The following is a 23003-nucleotide window of genomic DNA, read 5'->3' on the forward strand; positions in this document are numbered from 1 at the left end:
CTGCAGCATTCACAGTTCAGCAGTTACTCATCCAGCAGCTCAAGTCAGAGCTAAAGACAGATACGAAGAACAGGACATCATCAACCTCATGGGAAAACAGGACTGGAAAACATTTTGGGGAAATGCTGGGAAAAAATAACACTTAGTAACTACAGTGAAAACAGAAAGATCAAATATATGCCACCATCCATTTCATCCTCTTCTAAGCCCAGTAGGAATTTAAGAGAATTCCTGCATATTGAATTGGACAAAGCTGCGAGCAACTTCAGCCTCATTTGAAGCAGATTTAGAATAATTGCTGTCAAAAAAGTTGATAGCTTGAATGGCTGCAAGCACAAAACCACAAGTGTCTTGTAGTCACTGAAATCAGAAAGAGCTAAAAGTCATCATATGACATGTCAGGTAGCTACAGAGATCAAGGGGAAAAATAGGTACAAATATTTGTAACTAAAATACATTCACTAAAAAAAATATCTAGGCCTGGAGTCTTCTAACCATAACAGGATGCATTAATGAGAACATTTATAATATATTAAAACAAGACTTTCTAGTAAAGCACTGAAGAACACCAGAGAACAACAATCAAAGAACAATGAAAGAAAGCACACATATACCCAGCATCATCTGAATGATGATGATAAAAAATGAATTAAAACTTTTGGTAGGCAATAATGCAAGATATGCTATGAAACCAATAGTTCTACTACCCATCCTGGAATGCTTTTTAATCACTAGGAGGATAAACCCAGGGCACAACATAGTAAAAGAGAAAGCAGAAGATTCAAAATTTGAAATGAAAAAATTTTGATCACTCAGTCTATTTTCCTAATTAGTATTTCAGCTATTTAATGCACTTAAATTCAGGCAGGAGACAAGCAATTCTCACTAGCTGCCAACCAATATAATCAGATCTATAAATCCCTTTTTAGTAGAATTCCCTTTTAAATATAAATTCCTTGTGATATATTTCCCCTAGTATGTAGTTATATAGCAATGTGTTTCTATATAGTCTGTCTTTGATCTACAAGTTCAACATGAATTCTTTAAATTAGAGTAGTATTTTAGAAAAAACAGCTTTGAAAGATGCATCATTCTTCCAGAGAATTCCAATCGATACAAACTTTGGATCTTCAGATTGACAAGACCAAATTTCAGCTGTATTGAAATGAAATCAAACCTAGCATTTCATGTTCTATTGAGAGGGTGGAAGTGAAGAAGGGACGACTAGAAACAAGCTTCTGCACGTACAAAAGCCACCCCACCACCACCACCAATCTCCTTTGGTCACATTACTGCCAAACAGCCACACCCCTCTACAAAATCCCAGCCAGACTGATCTCATTTTACTAGAGTTTTTCAGAGGATAAGATCTTTGGCAGCAGTCCATCATAGTTCATACAAATACTTCAATTCTTCAAAAGAAAGGGAAAAAGAAAAATCTCTTTTGCAATTAGTAAATAGTTCAATATAAAATATTAATGTACTATCAAAGGCCTGATTATTCAGAATTCTTGTTAGTGCTTTGAAATTTGAAGTTCATTTTGCACTACATGTGCTTATTTCAGTTTAAGAAAGAAGACTGTTTAAAAGTCAGCAACTGAAAACTTAAATGAAACTAAACTAAAAAAAAATATAAAAATGCCCTTTTTTAGTCCTGTATTTTCAGTGTATCTCTAATTTAATTCCATCCTCAACATAATTAGCAATTTTAGAACAAATACCTCATGCTAAAACACAAACTCTTCATCTTCCAAGGTTATTCCTCAGTGTCACTTTTTTATAAATACTGTTCCTGTAAAGCACTGTCAGTGCGTGGCACAGGCTGCTGTTATAACCTCAAACACTCCACTAGAGAATGCGAGCTCTGTGAGCCCCTAAGAACTTCCCAGCGGTTACAGTTTAATAAAACAAGAGTCATGCCCTGATGACCAAGGCTTGATTTAAGAAAACAGTAAAATACACACGCAAGTGCCTCTCTGAGTTTTGGGTTACAACAACAAAAAAAAAAAAAAGGAAAGAAAAGAGAGAGAGAGAAATTGTATGGAAAAGCAAACAAGTCAAAAGCACAGACAAGAACTAGAAAGCTGGCAACAGAACAAGTATTTACAACAGAAGTGTAGACTTAAAGAAAGACCATTCAAATTTACCTACCTACAGAAACCTCTATCAAGTGGTAATTTGTTGAGTGTGCTCTAGCACTGCAGTTTGTATTTAATTACAGTTCCACAGTTACTCCTTATTTAAGCTATAATGGTCTCCAGGCAGAATGCATCTCAGAAGGTTTATTGCATACCAAGGGATGAAAACTATGCTTCTTCAACCACCAGAAGAGCAGCAAAATAGCCTGTGAAGTCACTGCTACATTACTGAAATGGCATTTTTAAATATTACTTTCATACACGTTGACTGAAATTTATACATCACATGAAATCAATGAAGAGTTAATCAAAAGTTTAATTTGCATCTAGAGTCTAAGCTTGCGATAATAATTTAATATCATTGAAAACATAATCAATTTCATAGGTGATAAACAAGGGGGCAAAGGGTAATATTATCATAAAAACACAGCAACTGCCATATTCAATCCTTTGGGTTTCCTTAGATCCTGCTATACTAGAGACTTACCATGTACCTAATCAAATAACTTTAGACAACAGCCATAACTGGATGCTCCAGGAACAAATTAGACCCATCACTGTGCACATGTATAAAAACATTCCTCACTTCACTGATCTGCGCCTTAGGCATTTATTAAGCCTTGAAGCACAAAGTTTTGTGGCCCTTCCAATGAAAACTCTTGGCATTTTTGTGGTAATTGACATTACTATTTCCTACTCCAACAAAGTGTACTGTTTGCTAGAGAGGACAACATGATCCACACATCAGTACATATAAGCTATGGAAGATGTACATTGTTGATATAAATGCACTCAACTGATGAGTTGCCTAAAATGAAAACAGCTGCTCACAATGATGAAAACTTCCAAGTTCAGAAAAAAAAAAAAAAAAAGGCATATTACAATTCTGCAAAACTCCACTTTCTCCCAAATAACGAATAATGCTAATGAATATGCACTGAACTGAATATAACACAAGAACACCACTCTGAAGCCTGACTTAGGAAGAGAAACCCATCTTCAGTAATAGAGACAAAAATAGAAAGCTAAAACCAAGAACAAGTAAGGAAAGTATAAAGTCTCCTAACTAGGCAGGAAAAATATTCCCTGCTCCTTAATCACCTTTCCTCACAAGGCCACATCAATTCTTCCTGCTCTAAACCAAACCTCATTTCAAAGAGAACTGTTCTATCATTAAGCTGTAGTCAGTCAAGCTGTGCTTCACTACAAAGAGCATTCTGTTTAAAAAAAATTGCAATCAAAACACCAATCAAAATTGTGAATTTTCCTTAGAAAGGAGATCAACCTCATGAGGTCTTGACATAACCAAATGAGATAAAACCTACAACAGGAAAAATAAATAACTAGTTCATGAAACAATAATAAATTACTAATAGCACAATAAGTGCAGATCTACATCTAGAAATTGCTTATGCCTACAGGATTTCTATTTTGTACTAAAGTGCAAAACAGGAGTTCCCTGATCTGTATGCCAAGTTGTATGGGAAAACCAGAAAGTTTTGGCTGTCTCTAATATACATCTGCCATAGTTGAAAATTAAAAATGTATGCTGTCAAAATACCACAAATGCCACAGCAAAGTTTTTGTTCATGTGTAGGTAGTGAAAATCTAATCGTGTTGATATGTGGACCCACCTACATCTGGGAGACCTCTTAGCATCCCTAGAGAAGATGCCATCATCGCTAATATTCAGGCTACAGGGCTAGCCCTGGACAGGTCTAGTCCCTGCATCAACTGGGTGGTCGAGGAGCTATGGGAGGAGATCTAAATGAAAGGAAAACAGGAAAGATTTCCTCTTCTTTCACATTTAATTTGTTTGTTTTGTTTTGTTTTTAATTGAAGTCTTTGTAATATTTGCCTTCTAAACCTCAAAAATCTCACTGCTTTACAAAACTGCTGACCCACTGTGGAACAGGTTTAAAGATGTCCAACCACTTACATAAAGACATCCTTTTTGCTGTCACATTTTGGATGTTGGGTTTCCTCACATGTGTATAAGCACGTGTTCTTCTGAATTAGCTTAGACAAAAAGGTAGACCAGCTTGCTAGAGTGAAGGAGCCTAAGTGGTGCTGACTTTTTCACATTTCAAATGCAAATTATTTATTCAACTACACAATGCCAAGTCATAAACCACCCCCCTACAAAACACATTCTCACAGCTAACCCTTTTGTAAGTACAGAATGGTGCAACTAAATTAAAATGCAACCTAAAAATGCTATTTTCTTAATACTGCAGGAAAGTATATACAAGGTCATTTGCATAATAAATACAGAAACAGTATTAAAAAGCAATAGTTTCTTCTAAAACGGCCTACAAGTCCTTTTCTTCTGATTCCACGAACATCATACAAATACATGCACATAATTCCAAATCAGTTATAAAATCCTGAAAACTTTTTCCATCAGGATAGTCTCTGTAATTTTGATAAACTATTAAGACAACATTTAAGAAGCAATGATAATGTACATAGAAATTGTGCTTATCTATTTTTTTAAGCTTTTATTAAGGTTTGACTTCAAAGTTATGTCAATTGATATAGTAACAGTAAGTTTACATATATTTAAATGCTTATTAAAACAAAGAAAAAAAAACAACCAAAAAAACCCCCCAGCATCATGTCCAGAATTTTGGAAAGAAAACAGAAACTTTCATTATGTAGGAGAGAAGATTTGGCTGCAGTACTCTAACACATGCCTGCAGTAAAGAATAGAGAGGAGGGGACAGGAACACCCCAAGCTCTCAAGCCTGTCTGCAGTTATTACACAGCCATTGCTTTATAAGCAAGTAAAGTGCATTTCCAAAGACAGAACAAAAAGGACGTGAGCTTTATCAGAAGTTATTAAATGAACACACAGTAAGAAGTTAAGCTTCACGGCACCATGTACCTTCAGTATTTTGCCCCTGCTGCTTTTCCTCCCCCCAAAACCAGAGAAATGTGTGGATATGAATCAATAATTCAGTTTTCACGTGTATTTCTGAGGACCAAATATTCAAGAGGGCCTGAAATGTGCTGGGCCAACTGCAGGAAATTATTTTTCAGCCATGCATATTCAAATTGCCGCTTTCTTTATAAATGTTAATGGAACTGTTGACGCTTCTAAGACTTTACAGAAAAAAATACAGGCTGACTTAGTAGCAGCAAAAATACCAGAGGTATGGCTGGCATTAGAAACTTTGATGGGAATTCAATTTTTCAAGATGATCCTTCACTGAGAGCAAATTTCAGATGTGCAATCCAGCAGTGAACACCAGACCTCATACCAAATTTAGGAGACAAGCTCCGTAATACAGTTGAAGAACATTTGTCTTCTGTAACCATGATACCCTGTGCCTTTAAGATTTACACTAATTAAACTAGAAAAGGTCACACAATTGAAAACGTTCACAATTTGGGCAAGACTCAATGACAAAATCCTTCCCCTTTATCACTCATCTTTTCTACACAATAACTGTCACTTTGACAGAGTGTCTCTGTCAGCTCACTCATGTTTATACACAAGAAGCTTCAGCCTTTATCCTCTGGAAGAGTTCACGAGCTTTGGCTTGCAAAACTCAGCAAGAGTGAGCCACAAAAAAGAGGAAGGGGAAGCAAAACCCAGCACTCTTCGGGACTTCTCTGTCATCTGTTCAGGAAACAACTTCTCTGCAGTTTAAGAACTCCTTCAGATTTAGCTTAAGGATTTCAGTATTGAAATTTTGGAAGAAAAAGCGTGTCTATTTTTACAGCCAGGAAGAAGAGGAGACAGAAAAAACCACCTTGGTTCTAATCCCAACCTTTGAAAATGAGCTGCAGTGTGACCTGGGGCAAGACAGCTTTTATGCCTCTCTTTCCTCAGGGGTTATCCAGTAACATTGTTATTCCTCCAATTTTTGAAGCCTTAAGACCCTCTATAGAAGTCGACTCCTTCCTTATCCCATAACGTGCCTTGAAAAAAATGGGACCAGAACACATTTCCTATGTCTTCAGACTCTGATGCCAGCCCTTAAAACACCTCTCTGCATTTACAGATAATTGATGAGAGTTTGATCTGTCTTGAGTTTAGTTAGGAATTTGAAAGGATGTCGAGGTTTAGCCCCATGTTCTGAAGCCTTTCCTGAATCTGAAGAATCCTCCAGGCATAACCTAGAAAACCATTCCCTCTCTCAATCTCCTCTTCTCCAACTTTTCTTATGATGTGGAAAACTTTTTTTCCCCAGAAGTCTGCTCCCTCTCAGGTATTTAACAGGTGATTTAAAAGAAATGAAAGGATGAGGAGAAAAAGGCTCCTACCCTTCACATCACAGTGGACTGCACAGGATCAGGACGAAAGCCTGCATTGCAGCACAATACTCTCAAACCTTTGGGCCCTTCAAAGGCTGCAGTATTGCCTTCCTATCGCTGGTGGAGGTGAGAGCTTGGGAAAAAAATAAAAATCACACAACCTAACCAGTCTGAGAACAGTGGGCTTAAGAGTACGCCTTCAATCAGCAAAGACGCTGACAGAGCAGATGAAAATAAAATGCTTTCAGAACCTTTCACAATCTATTTCTGGATCAAGTTTTCAGATTCATGTGGGTTTCTGCCACTTTGAACTACACCTTAATGTAGCCACCTCTTCAAATGGTATTCAATATATCAGACAGAAAGAAAAACTACAGAAGATACCAGAAAAAAAACCCACAACTACACACGAACCAAAGCACATGCCTTGTTGCCATTCAGCCCAGACCCAGGACGTTTCCTATGGAAACAAACTTATTTAAAGGACTCGTCTCCACTCCACAACATAAAGGAGAACACCACAATCCAGCATCCTGCATAAGGAAATCACACCCACAAGTGGAGGAACTAACAGACATACATCAGTCTGTACCAGCAATCTCCAATAAACTCACTTCCAAGACAGTCATGCAATAGTTCTCTCTCAACAAAACCCTACAATCAGACTAGAACTACATTCATTCCCCTTGTGATAGGCAGGTTTTCAGGATATATTCGCCTCTCATTCTGATCCTCATCTTCCCCTTTTTCCATGATGACACTACAGATTGCAAAGGCTAAAAGGAAGCATGTATGAGCCGAAGGGATTTTCAGTCTAAAGACAACTGGTACAAAATGAACTTCAGAACTGCAAGTTAAGGGGAAGTTGGGCAAATACAGTGTTTGACCATCTTCAGAAAACAGACCATAAGCCTTCCTGCAGGAAATCTTCTCCATAGTAACTAAAACAGCAATCTGAGCATTGACCCCCTGTCAGAAATACCCTCGACAAAAACACAAGTACAAAAGCCTCTCAAAAGCAGAGATTGCAATGACCCAAAAAGAGGACAAGAGGAGGCTCCACTATGCACACACAACTTCACTGCCACTTACTTATCTTAGTAGTAAGGGAATGACAGACAGAAATATTAAAAAAGATTAAACAGCTATTTAACATGTATTAAATAATATTATTATGGCAACTAGTAAATTGGGGATAGTCCCTCTCCAGCAAGAGGGAGGATCAATACAGCTGGCCCTCTGCGTTACAATTAGGGATCGGAGCACTGTCCATCCCTTAATACTCTGCTAAGCTTTAAAAATTGATCTGAAATCTTTCATCCTGAGTCTCTGCCTTAAGTCTTGATTTTTCAAGTATTTTAATTTCAGTCAGAACAACTCAGCTGTTTCATGAAGGAGGACAAAGAAAAATATCTTGTTTGGCCCTTGTTAAAAAGACAGACTTTTAAGAGAAAAGTTTCAAAGACTGATGCTTCCAAGAAAGGGTCTGGGGTAGTTTTGGATAAGGAAAATACCTTCTGTGACCCTCAGGATAATTTCTGCATACAAATAACGTCTTTGAAAAGATACAGATTGCTCAAATTCTTTAAAATGTAGCTAGAGTTTTGCAGCTGTGGTCTCGAAAGGGTCAGGTCTGCCAGAGCATCCCCTCCTTCCCACCCTGCGAGGAAGTTCCACTGAAGAAACAGACACCACCACAGAGAGCAAAGTGGTCAAAGGAAGAAAGGAGAAATCCCAACTATGGCTTCCTCTTGCAATCATCAGGACAAGATATCATTAGCACATGTAATTTTGCAAGTATAGATAGTAAGGAATCTGTCTCTGAAAGACGAGGGTAAAACAGGAGTAGTGGAGTGTGTCTAACACCGGAGTCCAAAATTCTAAACAATAATTCAAAGATTTTACATGTGAGAAGAGTGCCATAGACTTTATCAGGGTGCAACACTTTAGTGCATCTCTCTCAAGACTTTGCAGTTTTTTCTTAGGATTCCCAGCATATGAAAAACACGCTACGTGCCAGTCACCAAACAGGAATAAAAGACAGCCACTACCATTAACGCCGGCACATCATACAGAAGACTAGACAGTAACAAGGACAGCAGGGAGAGAGTAAGCTTACTGTATCTCCAACTTTCCTTTGCTGCCCTTGTATGGGGAGTCCATGAGTATGGAAAAACACTTACTATCATTTTCCCTATCATAAAAAACCACAAAGTACTATCACCGTAAATGATAGGGACAAATGGACTATGGACAAGGACACTGCCATAAAACTGGCACTGTGAAAGCTGCAGGGTTTCTTTTTGTTTAGTATTTTGTATATTACAGCAAGTTTCCCTAGTAACATACAGCTGAGATTCCTACACTTCCATTATGACGGCTTACTAAATCAGCACAGGTAAATATTAAGATTTTCCTGTGGCATTAAAGAAGACTATTCAGAATTGTAAGTGAAAAAAAAATGAACATTTGACAGTGAAAAAGGATCAGTTTAAGCCAATGTTGCATCACAATGTAAACCATACTTAAAGTACAAGGAATAATAATTAATCTTGATTCATGAAACTCACTGAAAGATAAATTAGATGCTCATAAATTAGATATCGCCTGAACAATCAGGCATTTTCATCTGAAAGGTTGGGGGATAACGTGAAAATAAATTATTTCCATTTATTATAAAATTTAAAACAAACAAACAAAAAAAACCCAAACCCACACCACAAACCACTATATTTTTCTCAAGCTCATTAAATGCAACCTTGAAACAACTGTCCAACCTTCAAAGAATCTTACTACATAAAACTTTCCTACAATTTTTTTTCTTACTTTCAAGTAATTTTTCAAATAATTTCATTTTAAAACTTACTAATTGAAAACATCAGAGAAGCCAAGAAAGCAATGTGATGCAGTGTAAAATCATGCAAAAACAATTAAACTGCATACAATTGTCAACACATCCATTTTTTTGAAAAAGTCTTCCCCATAACAAGTATCTACAGAATAATATCTTGATGAATTTTCCTTAAAAATCCCTGATCTTTTCCTGCTCTATAGAATTTGAAATAATCATCCTTAACTTGAAAATAGTTCCATTTTTGCGAGACTGGTTTCTGTTTCAGGATGGCAACTCTGTGGTAACCGCTTCTCTTTTTGTTGTTTTCCATTTCTAAACATATGCTTTGATCCCCTTGGTCTTGCTGGTAGAGCAGTCGCCTCACACACACAGTCTCTCTTTGAAGCCTTCCCACCGTGCCAAGAAAGAAGCAGGCTGTGGCAGCAGGCTCAGCGTTCTCCGGTTATGCAACACATTAGATCATTATCAACAAAACTGGATGCCTCCAGCAGAGAACAGAAATAGGGAATTCGAGAGCAAGTTTTTCTTTACTTTTTGAATTAAGGACGGCTGCTTGGTCAATTTGAAAGGAGGAAGAAGTTACCGGGACTTAAGAGCTGGTCATATCAGAGAAGATCACTCTTCAGTGAAAAGCTCTGTAATAAATATTACCCTCACATTTATCATTCAGTTCTCTTCCCTCCTTCGAAGGAAAGTTCTCCCATTCATCGTATAACGCAAAAGAAATATTTGGCTCAAACTGATGCCAATAATTTAAGAAGCCTGGTTTAGCCACCTAAGAATCAAGTGGATTTCATTCCCCATAGATGAATGGCCTCATGCTAACAGGATGCAGGAGAAGAGTCCGGGTCCTCACATACCTGCAGAGAGAATCTGTGCATCCTACCTCCAATACATCATTTGCCCATAGTCTGTGCATGCAGATATCCTACAGGTCTGTCACATTTCTCTCTCCTCTAGTTGCTCCAACAACTTTTACATCATCAGTTATGTAAACTGGCTTTTAAAGATGCCTCAGTTCAGGATTTCACTCCAGTTAAAGGATAAAGTTATCTACTAATTGGTCATGGAGTGAAGATACGGATTTTGAGTCTTCATATACAGCAGAAAAATATATACTTTAATTTTTTAAGGAAATGCCTTGCATAGCTCCATCACTGTGCAACTGCGACATCCAGCTGTTTTCCTTACAGATAATTGCAAAGAAGTGTTACACTGCATGAAACAAATCCCTTGAGTCAAGTTCTGACAATGAACATCTAGTGAGAAGAGATTATATAATATCAAACAGATTAAACTATTTATTGTTTGTATGTAAGACTTCAGTTACTGAGGCTAACAAATGGATGCAAATCTAAACAAACGGAGGTTTTGAGAAGCCTAACTAAAAGCTTTTATAGTCTCTACAAAAGACATTAAGAGTATTTAGATCTTGGACATAGGAATAAAGTAAGTACAAAACAGGTTAATACAGAAAAAGCTGTATGGTTGCTCTTAATAAGAGAAACTATTCTTATAGTGCTTTAATGTGTTAATTCTAGATGATTCTAAGTTTGTAAACTTAGAAGTTGGGCTTTGCTTTTCAAGTTTCCACAAAATTACCACTGAAAAATGTTGTGCATCTGGTTATATTACAAGATAAATGTAACATTAAAAATAATGTTACCCAATAAAATAAGGATTATTAAGCATGGCAGAAGTTACATGGCCAGTGTAATTTGTTTACAAATGCAAATTATCATTAGATAGTGAGGGGCTTAAAGAAAATCTAGAAATCAAAAGCTCTGTGTTTTGGGCTTTATTTGCAGGAGGTATTTTCCAGATATGACTTTTTTTCTTAATATATCATATACATCTGGCAACTATTAAGACAAAGGAATTATGAGCATAACAATGAGTTCTTAGGACTCACTTGTTGCCATCCTTGTTTGACATGAACACTGAAGAATCAGAAATCCGTGTTCTACTGTCTCTTATGCAATCATACAATACTTTATTGTATAATGTGACTCTTTAGAAGCACAGACCTAAATAAAACCAGGTGTTTAGCTGGACTGCCTTCATCTCTATCTTTATGCAACAGTCAATAATAATTAAAAACTACACATGAAAAAAACAACTGGCATTTCTCCCAAATCATGCCAGAAGAAAAATCACTGATGAGTCAAGTGAGTCTGTAAGTGGGACACAAAGTATGATTCATAAGTCATTGCTTCAGGTTTAATTCCTGTGAGAAAAAAAGCTCCATCAATAACGTTAGATAGAAACTCAAACTCTCACATTCATTACAAAAACATAACATTAAATTAATTACGTCTTCTCAGTTCTGAGCATTTCTGTTACGTATGTTCATAACAAGGGTTTAAAGCCATGACCAGTAACCTTCAGCAGCTCCTGCCGGCCATGAAGTCTTTTGCAGAGGACGGTGAGCGTGTCAGACCACTTCCCTGCACCGTCCCCTACAGAGGTCTGGGGCGCAAGCTCTGGTGTCCACTGTGGGGCCGAAGGGAATGGGACCTTTCCGACTGAGACCGCAGGGAAAGACTCAGTAAGGTGCAACCCAGTCACTACCAGCATCTTCGATAACACGAATTTATAAAAGCAGCTGAGATTCAGTGAAGCTGCTGAGTTTCCTTATTTTTTCACATGTAAGGTTTAGGTAAATTAGACTACAACACTAAAAAAAGGGAATCTCAATCTGATGAGATGATGGCAGAGGAACCAATGGGTGCAAGAACGATCACCACTGCTCCCCTTTCAGACAACAGCTCAGATACTCAGCACCGTGTCAAAAATGACCTCTGTGCCTCAGCTTTTATAGCAAATTGGGTTTTCAAGTGCATGCCCCCTCCTCTGCCCTTCATATTTATCTCATTTCTTTCTTTCCAACCCACACCCAAAAAAAAGAGGCTCTGTGAAGCAATTCTAGTTTAAACCCGAAGGACATTTATCACAAGATGATTTTTAATATTTAAAGGATAGTAGAAAAAAATACATAAGTCTAAACCTATAAAGAAACAAAAAATAAAGATCCAGGGGCCTTTTTCATTAAGGAGCTAATAAAATAGGAAAAGCATCTAAAAAACCCCTCCTTCAAAACCCAGTATGACCTTGCTGTTCAGTCACATCCCTCAAGCTGACCACTGAAAGAAATGTAAAGTAATGCTCCTTTCCCCACATCTCCTGTCACAGGCCAAATGACAGCTCTGACACTGGAAACAGACTGGCAAAATATTTTATTCCTCTTTAGCCTCGGTCAAGAAAAATGTGAGAAATTTAAAAAAAATTAAATCACCATGCTGCTGTTGGACACTTCGCAATATAATCATACATGATACTTGTACTGCAGAAAACAGGTGACAAGATTAAACTTCTAAAATGTAGCTGGATTTAAAATGTATGCTGCTTCACTTACATTCTCAGTTAACAGGCCTTTAAAGAAAGCTTACTGAAGACACTCCAGTAGGTGCAATCTTAAGACAGAAAAAGTGAGCATGACCTTGGGTTCTCCCTTAGTATTTGGTGGCATTTCTTCTTTAATGTTTTAAAATCATCAAAACAGTAAGCACTAATGTGGACACTACTGAATACACATGCTTTGGCAAAGGGTGACGAAAATTACTTGAATGAGTGTCTTTTGTTTTATGTGCTCATTTACATTCCCCTCAGGAGCAATGTATTACCAATGTCACTGCTATGAACAAGTAAGTGACATATCAATAATGATCATTTATTAATAAATACTTCACTCGTTCCATGAAGTTAATCTTCATATACACCCATGAGGCAGGAAATTATTAGCCAGCATCTCCCACGGGGAAGCTGAAGTCATGTTATAGACTTGTCCTAGTCCATGCAGTGATTCAGGTGTCAAAGCCGTAAGTAACAAACTGTAAGAAACCGTGCCTCCTAATTCTACTTTCAGATCACTGAATTTTGCCCATGTGCTAAGAAGGAAACTATCAGGATGATGCTGTCTTATCATAACTGAAATGTAAAATTAGCATTTATTAAAAGCTGTTAGAAGCTTAAAGATAAATTTGCCATTAAAAGGGGAAACACAAAAAACCATAATTTATCAGCTGGTCTCCCCTTCATTTTCCAAGGATGTAGGGGTGCTAACTATTACAGAGTTACTGTTCCCTCAGATTAACACAGGCCTTTATTTGGAATGAACATTTTTTTATACAGAACTTGAGAATGTTTACTCTGTCTAAATTTATTGACTTCTCTTTAACCTAGCTCCTAATCCTCAGATACTCCCCTACGTCTGAATAAGAACTGAATGCTTATGAGGAAAAGCAGGATAAATATAAAGAGTTTAAGAAAAAAAAAAAAAAAGAAAAAAAACATGAGAGATGTTTTGCTGCACAACACAAATTTACTGCTCATTTCCCCAGTCTGTTTCTAATAAAATTAATACAGCAATGAGAACATTGAATGCTAGGTACTCCTCTACTTCTACAATGAGAATGCAGTGGTTGTCTTCAAAAAGGGAAACCTCCTGTGGTACTCACAAACTGCAGGTGCATTACAAAAGTAGGATATTATCCATATGTTAAAATGCTTATTTCCAGCACATCTGAATTAGCACAGTAAATGCTTCAAAGCTGAGTAGTACACTGACTTGGAGAGCTCCCTTTAAAAGTACTTAGAAGTGCACAGATAAATCCCTTAACAAGCTTTCATATCTCCACCCATGAGTTAAAAAATTAGGCTGCAAATCCTGCAAGACTTTCAAGGGCTCTGGATTCTCACTTGTCGAGAAAAAAAACCACAACATCTACCTTTATTGTGTGCAGCAAAGCATTTCTGCTATCACCCAGAATCCAGGAGGTGAGAACTTGAGAAACAGTGAAGTTCTACTGAATTTTAAAAAATTGGTTAGGAGCTCTGCACAGAGATTTGAATGAGTTCAGGGTTTTGTGCAGAGTTCTTCGATCTCAACTGTCAACTGCTTGCTCGTGCTGAACGTACTGATGAGGAAATCCTCAGAACATGCAGCAGCAGCCCACTGCAGGAACGTCATTAAGAATGTTCCAAAACCAGCTTTGGTGCCTGAACAGTTCTTTCCTTTCCTCAAGTTCTTAAGAGTAAAGGAAATTAATGGGACAAATTCTGGTGAGCATGGACAACGCAACTCTTCTATATTTCTGCACTGAAGAAGACCCAGTTGTTCATTTCTCAGCTGACTGAAGACCAGCTTCCACTAGTGAAGCTGTTTCTTCCTACAGGTAACGCTCATTGCCACTGTCTCTCTAACGATCAGAAGACAACATGCATCACTGCAAGTGCTACAGGCCTATATACCACAGCACAGACACACAAAACACTGCTCATTTCCACCATGAATTTCTAACTTAAAGGTGAGTAGACAGATCAATCTTCACAAAGTATGAACACAGCTCTCATAGCATATTCTTCCATAAGTGTTGGGACAATACACATGTTATTAAAAGCAAAGGAATAGGGGCTGGAATAGCAATAGGATCATATAGGCTATGAAAACCATACAAGCAAATGTCTAAAACATACTTGCAACAAAAGATTTATTTCATTGTCTTCCATATAGGCAAAAAAGCAACAACTAACATATTCCTCAATAAAAATACTTCTTGTAAGCCTGGAAGCAAAATTAAACAGAAAATACAGGAATAACCCTTCATGAAGTGCTTCAAATGACTTGACTTCTGACTCCTCACCTTGTTTTGTGGGGAGTTCCACTGAGCGCAACGGGAATATTCTTGCGCGCTTTGTGCAAGGGTCTTGACAGGATGAAGACTCAATTGCTGACACATTATTTTACTTGGGCTGAGGAATCATTCCAAACCAAACATGAGAGAGCTGTGCTTAATACAGCAACACAGTTTCAAAATTAATCAAATGCATAATCAATTTTAAGCAATGAAGTTTTGCACTTAACTGAATTTCAAAGGTCACCGAAGTTCAGCTCTAGCCCTTCAGCCGATCATCCAGATTTCTTACTGCCTCTCTGCTAGTCAGTAGTGACGGACAGGTAACCTCAAAGTCACTGTCACAAAGCTCAAGAGCTAAATGCTTCTTACAAATGTATTTCCATAATCATGTATATTCTTGATGATAGTACAAATAAGCAATGTAACACAGGAAGTCCACGCTTTTCTGTTCTAAATATAACCTTTTTCATAAAGGGGTGTTTGCTTATATGTGAGAAAGGAGAATGAAAGTGGAGGTCCCTCCTGCTTCCACTGGGTACCACACGGTGGTACCCAATCCAGTGTGCACAACAAAATGGAGCCAACAAATCTTATCTCCTAAAACAGATGTTCTTGAATCTCACATTCATTCCCCAGTCACAGCAGTCAAAATCATTATTAGTTCTAAACAAAAAATTATTTGATGCTTATGAGTGTATACAACATTTTTAAAGGTGGTACAAAGACTGTTGTGTCACTATCTTCTAAGTTCTTGCTTTGAAAAACTACTTCTTAAATTTTTCCATAATACTTCTTACTAGGTTGATATACAATTTCTTTTCTGTCAATGTCAATACAGCAGTATTTGATATGACTTTCTCCAAAAGCAAGCCAATCACAAGAAATATATATATATAATATTTAGAAGATACATGCGTCTGATGCCTTATTTTATCTTCTCTTCATTTACAAGTAACTCCTGAAATTTGAGCAATCCACTATAAGAAAAGAAACAACCTCTAACAATAAGTATTTCATCTATGCAAAATCCTCCTCCAGGGTCTCCAGAGAACAGGACAACCTAGCGCTTCATGGAACAGACTCCAAACCACTGAAGCAAGCGCACGCTAGGTCGGAAGAGTTAAATAAAGCTGCTAAAATTCAGCAGCCTTGCAAGCTATTCCAGACTACAGCTACGGTAACCTACACTGGGTGTCCTCTGCATAAGCACCAGTGTGACTTTGTGGACTGCTGAGACTCAGTCTGTTGCAACTGGCATAAGTTGCCACAGGCGAGTAATCACAAGAAACTGACCTTGGCAAAAGCACATTTTACACTTCACTGCTGTTCAACTGTGTTATACTAAAGAGAGAGCAAGGGAGCACAAGCGGAAGGGGGAGGGAGGGAGAACAAAGGGGGATAGACAGAAAGCATAAAAGTGATCGCAGCCATTTTCAGCTTTACCTGCATTTAAGATTTTAAGAGAGGTACATCACCTCCTGTGCACATCACAACCTACACCTAGTTACATCAGCTCTACATGGTATTTTTAAACCAGTGGAGCCTGGGGTTTTCTGGGGGGAGGAGGGGGAGAAAGAAGGGAGATTAAGTACTAAATTAGGAATTAATACCTCAAAAACATCTCCCAATGGCGGAGGGGGAAGTATAGAAGACAATTACAACTTCACATTTTCCTACCAGTGGATACTGAACAAATGAGCATTTTTAAATCGTTCTTTCCTCCTGTTTGGCTACACCTCTTGAGAGTACATTTTGGAATCAGCTGCAACAACTAAAGATTAAAGGTATTCCATGAGGTGTGCAGCCAGATGGCTTAGTCCTGATTTTTAAAGTTTCAGCTCAACCTTCACTTCAGAGGCTCTCTCAACAGCCTGGCACCAATTTGCATGAACTAGTATGGTAGAATTGCCACCACTGCAGGTAAAGTTGTGTCTGTCCCGTCTTAACCATCTTTGGTCTCCTTTGGTTTGGATCAGTTATGTCCTGTCAAATTTTTTCTTAGTTTCTGCATTAGATTTTTTTTGTATTGATTACCATATCTCCAAAGAAACAGGACCTGGCAGATCAAGATAGCACAGGATGCCATCGTTAATGCTAACCCACATGCTGCCCAGATTTCACAGCAAGTTTAACACAAGGATCTAACCTTGCAGGTATGCTGGGTTTCCAGGACTTTCGGTGGTTGAAGCAAAACATGCACAAGCTTTGTACAAGTTCCAAAATACCCAATCATTCTCCACTTGGGAAGTGCACAAGGTATGCAAGTCTAGACAAAATAAGACTACATGCACTTTCTATCTCCATTTCCTTACCACTCTCAGGTCAGTGACCTAGGTATCACAGCCCTCTCAAAAAATCCCTATTATATGCAGATTCTCTTCCAAATCCTGAAGGCTGCTTCTCTCCTGTGTAGACAGTTTCTCCATTCCTCATTTGGTTCCATAATTAATTCAAAAACCCTGCTACAAAAGCCAGCCTTTGTTCCTCTCAAACATCCAAACCTTTCACATCTCTGTCTTCACACAGTCTCCATTCCTCTATTACAACTCCGCTTTCCCCATTTCAGTCCTCCAAATGTCATTACTACCAGTAGGCTGAAGAAAAGTGGCTTTTTTTGGACACAGCCATGTTATTACTTTGAACCGTTCCCATTTGACAGAGCACCATCGTGGTTTAATGACCTCTGCCGTCACTGGCCAGGGAGACACAAGACTCAGCCCTGACAGCAGATGGCTGATTCACACACACTGACGTTCAGCGATTCAACAATGATATGATCACGCTCAGCCTATAAATTATAAAAACAGCAATTCTATGAAGCATGACTTAAAATTTCAAGGGACTGAAGTAGTTCCGAGTCTGAGCTTCAGATCTGGGTCAAAAAGGTGCCAGCTGTGGATCTGCAGAATTTTAATCATCTCACCAGATTGTAGCTCTCTTTCTCACAAATAAATGATGTTTGGAAGGCCCACAGGCATGCTTCATGACAGCAAGGCAGGACTCTGTCACAGGGGGCTGGATGGGCCACCAAAACACTGTGTGTGTAAGAAACTCTTGTAGGGTCCTAGTACCTAGCAGAGAGTACACTTGATGGCTCTCATATTTTGCTGACTGTGCACCCGTGCAGAAAATCTAATTATTAAAATTTTAATTCACTAAGTCCTATAATAATTAGTTGTAGTAGCTGAAAAAAAAGAAATCTGAAAGAGTGCACTAGTTCTGCAGTAATTACTGTAGGCCTTCAGGTTTGGCTATGATACGGTCACCATTTCTCACAATGGGGCACAGCAAAAGAAAGACAAGGGTGATAACAAAATAAGTACCTGAAAGGTACTCACATTCTCAGAAAGAGTGAATGTTTATTTTTACTAGCCCAGAAGTAAGTATATCTTTATGTTACACAAGAGCACCCTCAGCTGAAAGCAAGGATTTGACATCTCTTACTTCTTCAATGCATATCCTCAACAACAGGTTATTGAATTAGTCTCTCTTTGCAGCTCGCTCTGTGTGTCTCATACCGCACCATATTTTAAAAATATGTGTCAGTCAATGCTGAATGAGCCATTTGACTTTATAGTTCAGTGGCTAGGATCTCATTTTCAAGTAATTTTTCTCATTAGGTAGAACAGAAACATTAACTGGGTCTTCCGCATCCAGGCAAATAATTACTAATATGCTGGCTGCTCTGGGCATCTTACTTCTCTCCCTCTTCCTTCCCCACCTCTTGCACCTATGAGAATTCCTTGAAACCAATACATTTCCACAAAAAATACCAGGGCTAACAAATCAAAACCTTCCGACATCCAGAAATTACTAGTAAGGTTTAGCTATAGCTATGTATATGGATATATATGTATACACACACACACCACCACATACTTATATATATTGCTATAAAACATGTATCAAAAATTATGTTGTGGTACAGTATGGCTGAAATGTTACTGGCACAAGATTAATTTGACCAAAGTATTCCTCTAGTGGCAAAAGATTAGTTTGTTTGAATTATATTTACCTTTCTGGAAGTGTTTCAGAAAGAAGTCTTGTCTAGTTTAAACTCATCCAACACAACATAATGATATCCTTGAAGTCCAGAGAGTCATGAGATTCTTCCTTTTCCTTCTGGTTGTGAATATTGAGCGTGATCTACAAGAAAAAGAAAGTGTGGGGAAAAGAAGTTTGACAGGCAATCCTTTGTGTTTTCAGTGGGCCACTATTTTCAAAACCCTTACAGAACATGGCACTGACTCCAGAAGATCAATCAATCAATCGCTACTGGGTTTCCAGAAAGAATTCAAAGCAGATTTTGTTCTTCCCTAGGTATCTCAACAAGCCACACTAAGGAGGCAGTTTTCCATGTCAGATATTCTGTCTCTCTCTTTACTGTCTTAAACACAAAAATATTAAAGTGAAAGGCCTGATGATGTTCTGCTTCTTTTTAAAAAAACTGTAACGTACAGTTTGCATTTTCTGCTATAAATTTAAATTTAGCATCGGGGAATTTGTAACTTTTTGTTTGAACTTACCTAAGAGAAAGAAAGGTTACAGTTTCTGTGCTGTGAAGTGCTAAAACCCTTCACAAAACCAATATCAACCCCTGAAACATAAGTAAAACCATGAAAAACATGAAATACCTTTTCTCCTATTCGACACCTCAATCAACAGCTATTAGTGCGTAAGTTACATACTCAACAGCTTTGTCGAATAAACATGTCTTAGTCTAGAAACAGCTGTGAAAAGTTCAGCAGTGCTCTGCTAACTCTGGGATTTCCAATTTTCTGGAGAACATCACTTTTTCTGGATAGCATGTTGAACACGTAATTTTGCAGATACTCATGCTGTGTAATATCAGCTCAATCTTTCTAGTTCTTTCAGTAATAGCAAGCAAATTCACAAAAGCTTCGCATCAGATTTCACAGGCATGTGTGTGCCTCTCTCTTAGTACCCAGGCCGCCGTGCCAATATGTAGGATTAAACTTTTTCCAAGGTTGAATAAGCCACCATCTGTCTATCTTGTGTGGTGCTGTGCGCCATCCGGGAGACTTGTCCCTTAGAGCATGTTTCTACCATATGTCACTCCTGAGTGATCAGTTATGCCAAGACATTTGGGAAAAAATGACTAAGTCGAGCTGGAAAACCCTTTCCGAATTCCAGAGGAGGTCTGCCAAGCCTGTATTTGCAAATAACTTCGCATCCACCGATTTTTGCATATATTGTATGTAAAAATAAGTAACCTTTACCCAAACAGACAAAACAATTATTTGGATGATATACCTGCCCTCCATTGTCCAGAACTCATGTGCTTTTTAGTAAACCAAGAGATTCAAGTATGATGCATTTTCAGGAAAAATACAACAAACTTTTACAGAAGAATTGTGACTTTTAGGATAACTAAGTTAAGAAAGGAAAAAAACAGATGTAAAGAATATATTTCAAGCAAAATACCAGCTCTACCTGGTATTTTAAAGCCATAACGTATCAGTAATTTCTTTCAAAATACTCAACTAAAAATACGTAAGGCAACTGAATGCAAGGCTTCTTCCTAATAATAACGGTATCTAAAATGCTGACCTGCATGCAAAGTGACCACATACACTAAATGTTAAACTGCTGATATATCATAGTTCATGTAATTAGAATTTGTCTAATAAAGAATATGACTCTATCCTATTTTAGATTCAAAGAACCATTTTATATTCCAATTCCTCAATTATTAAATTAAAACTCAAGCCAGCATCGCTCTTATGGCCAGCTCAAGGCTGCTCATTTATATAACTGACTTTCAAGGGCACTTGGTTACACAGCAATTAATACCAGCAAAGAATCTACTAGGTCTGCTACTTAATGTTAAGGAAGACATTCTTAAGAACACTAAAAGAAGAGAGAAATTACTAAGTCGTGATTACAGCCTCCCTGAGTAAGTTTAACATGGGAAGGAAATCTATTCCTAAGGGCCACAGTAAAAGTATTAAATATCAGAAGACAAATTATAGGAATTATTACATTTAGTGACAAAAGTGAGGTGAGGAGCAGTACTAATGTCCAAGAGAGAACATTCACAGAATTTTAGGGCCCTCTGTCTGTGTTTTTTCTTCAGAGTTTGGACAATCATTGAAAAAAGGGGAAGATGTGAAACAAGAATTCACTACGGCCCATTTGGATTTATAGAACAAAGGGCAACAAAAAGCAGAAAAAGTTCATGTTAGACAAAGAATAAAGAAGTGATTATTAAAGGAAAATGAAATAAATGATCACCTTAGAACGGACTACTATTTTTTTTTTTTTTTAATGTATCTACCTTAAACAGTTTCCCTATGCACAAAGAGCAAAGCTTGCAAAGGTGAGGGCACTTCAGTCAGGCGACAGGTAACAAAGCAATCTATGAAGTAATGAAAGCCTCATATTGCAACACTGACTTGCGGCATGGAAAGAGGAGAGGAAAAGAAATATAGAACACCTAGGCAAAACTGGACTACTTGCCTACATAACACACCTAATGATTCTGAAGCCAGCGTATTTTTTGAAAGGCTCAGCTCCTTACTGGCCCACTCCGACAGCCCAAGGCATTCCCACTGCTCAGCCAAGAGAGGCTGGAGCTGCTGGTTCTACAGCACCAGCTCTCTGCTGACCTTTCTTATCCCAACAGGAAAACTCCAGACTAACGTGTGTCTGCTCTAACGTGTGTCTGTTCCCCTTGCTTCTTGCATCCACGTACAGATCCAAGTAATCTTCCGTTTAGGATGAAACATGATTTGGGTGTATCACTGACTGACTCAGAGGGCTGCAAATGGGAACAAGAGGAAGGGTGGGAAATTTATCAAAGCTGCCAATTAAGAAGATTCTTATTCTGGATGAGCATGTGTGCTATGAAGCTGGTAAACAGCTTCCTCACAGAAGGAGCAGCTGTGTAGCTTCTGCACTATACTCTCTTGCCAGAACTACAGCAGAAACAATAGTTTCTCCTGCAAGTCATCGTGAAGATCCCCATGTATCTGTAAGGAAAAACTACAAAGTAAACAATATAAAGCGAGAAAACATTAAAACATGGAGAAAGATTAATTTTTTTCTTTCCCTTTGTGTTCAGCTGAGGAGGCTCAGGATCTGTCACCAGCTTGTCCCACACTATTGTAGACATACAGGCAGAAACCCTATCAATCTTTAGAGAAATGATGGGGTTTAGTTTGGTTTAATCATTATGAGTCCCTTGCAAATGCTTGGCACACATAGGCAGTGTTAATTTGTGTTCCACTTCAAACATGTACTAAGCCTCAACACTCACAGTTGTTCTCACAAACTTTTTAGGAAACTCTCCTATCCTCCTGGAATTCATGAGCTCAGGATTCCAACAATCACATGCAAACCCATTCTTCTAGGAATAAATTCACTCTGTGGCACAAATAAGTATTTCTGTTACATAAACGTAAAACTTAACTGAAACATCTGCTGATAAATATAAGACTAGGACACGTAAAAGGCAGCAACAGTGAAATTAATTTCCACACGAAACCTCATTTAGAGGGGATGACTGCGGAGACTGTTTACAGACAACAAAGGCTCTCCGAGCACAAGGCCAAACTCGAAGAGTTGTTATGTTCTCCAAGCCACCCATCTGCAGGGCATTTCCTATTTTCCCACATTCATTCATCAACGTTCATTCTCCAGCAGAGGCTCTGGGCCCTAGTTGGCAAGAGTTTCTTTCACTGACCAATAGGTAAGGGATAAAATACAGGTTGGTGGGAAGCTATCAAATGTCACTAAACACTGCAAAGGAAGCAGTCCTCTAATATAAAGCCCATTCTGCAAGTACTATGGTACTACAACAGAAGAAGAGTTTGTTGTTCAAAAAGTTAATGCAATATTAAAACAAAGCTCCATCTCTCTTCTCATCAATAATCAGTATTCATAAACTAACTCAAACAAAGAAAATTTCTACATGCAATGTAAAAATAGCTTGGAGTTTAGTGAGTTACCTTTGTTAGGGGTTCAAAAAGAGGGATTGGGGTGGGGCGAATGAAAGGTTTGCTTTTTCCAAGCACAGAGATAAAGCAGTTT

This window comes from Haliaeetus leucocephalus, unplaced genomic scaffold (assembly GCF_000737465.1).
Source record: "Haliaeetus leucocephalus isolate CR32 unplaced genomic scaffold, Haliaeetus_leucocephalus-4.0 Scaffold889, whole genome shotgun sequence".
In the NCBI taxonomy this organism is placed as follows: Eukaryota; Metazoa; Chordata; class Aves; order Accipitriformes; family Accipitridae; genus Haliaeetus; species Haliaeetus leucocephalus.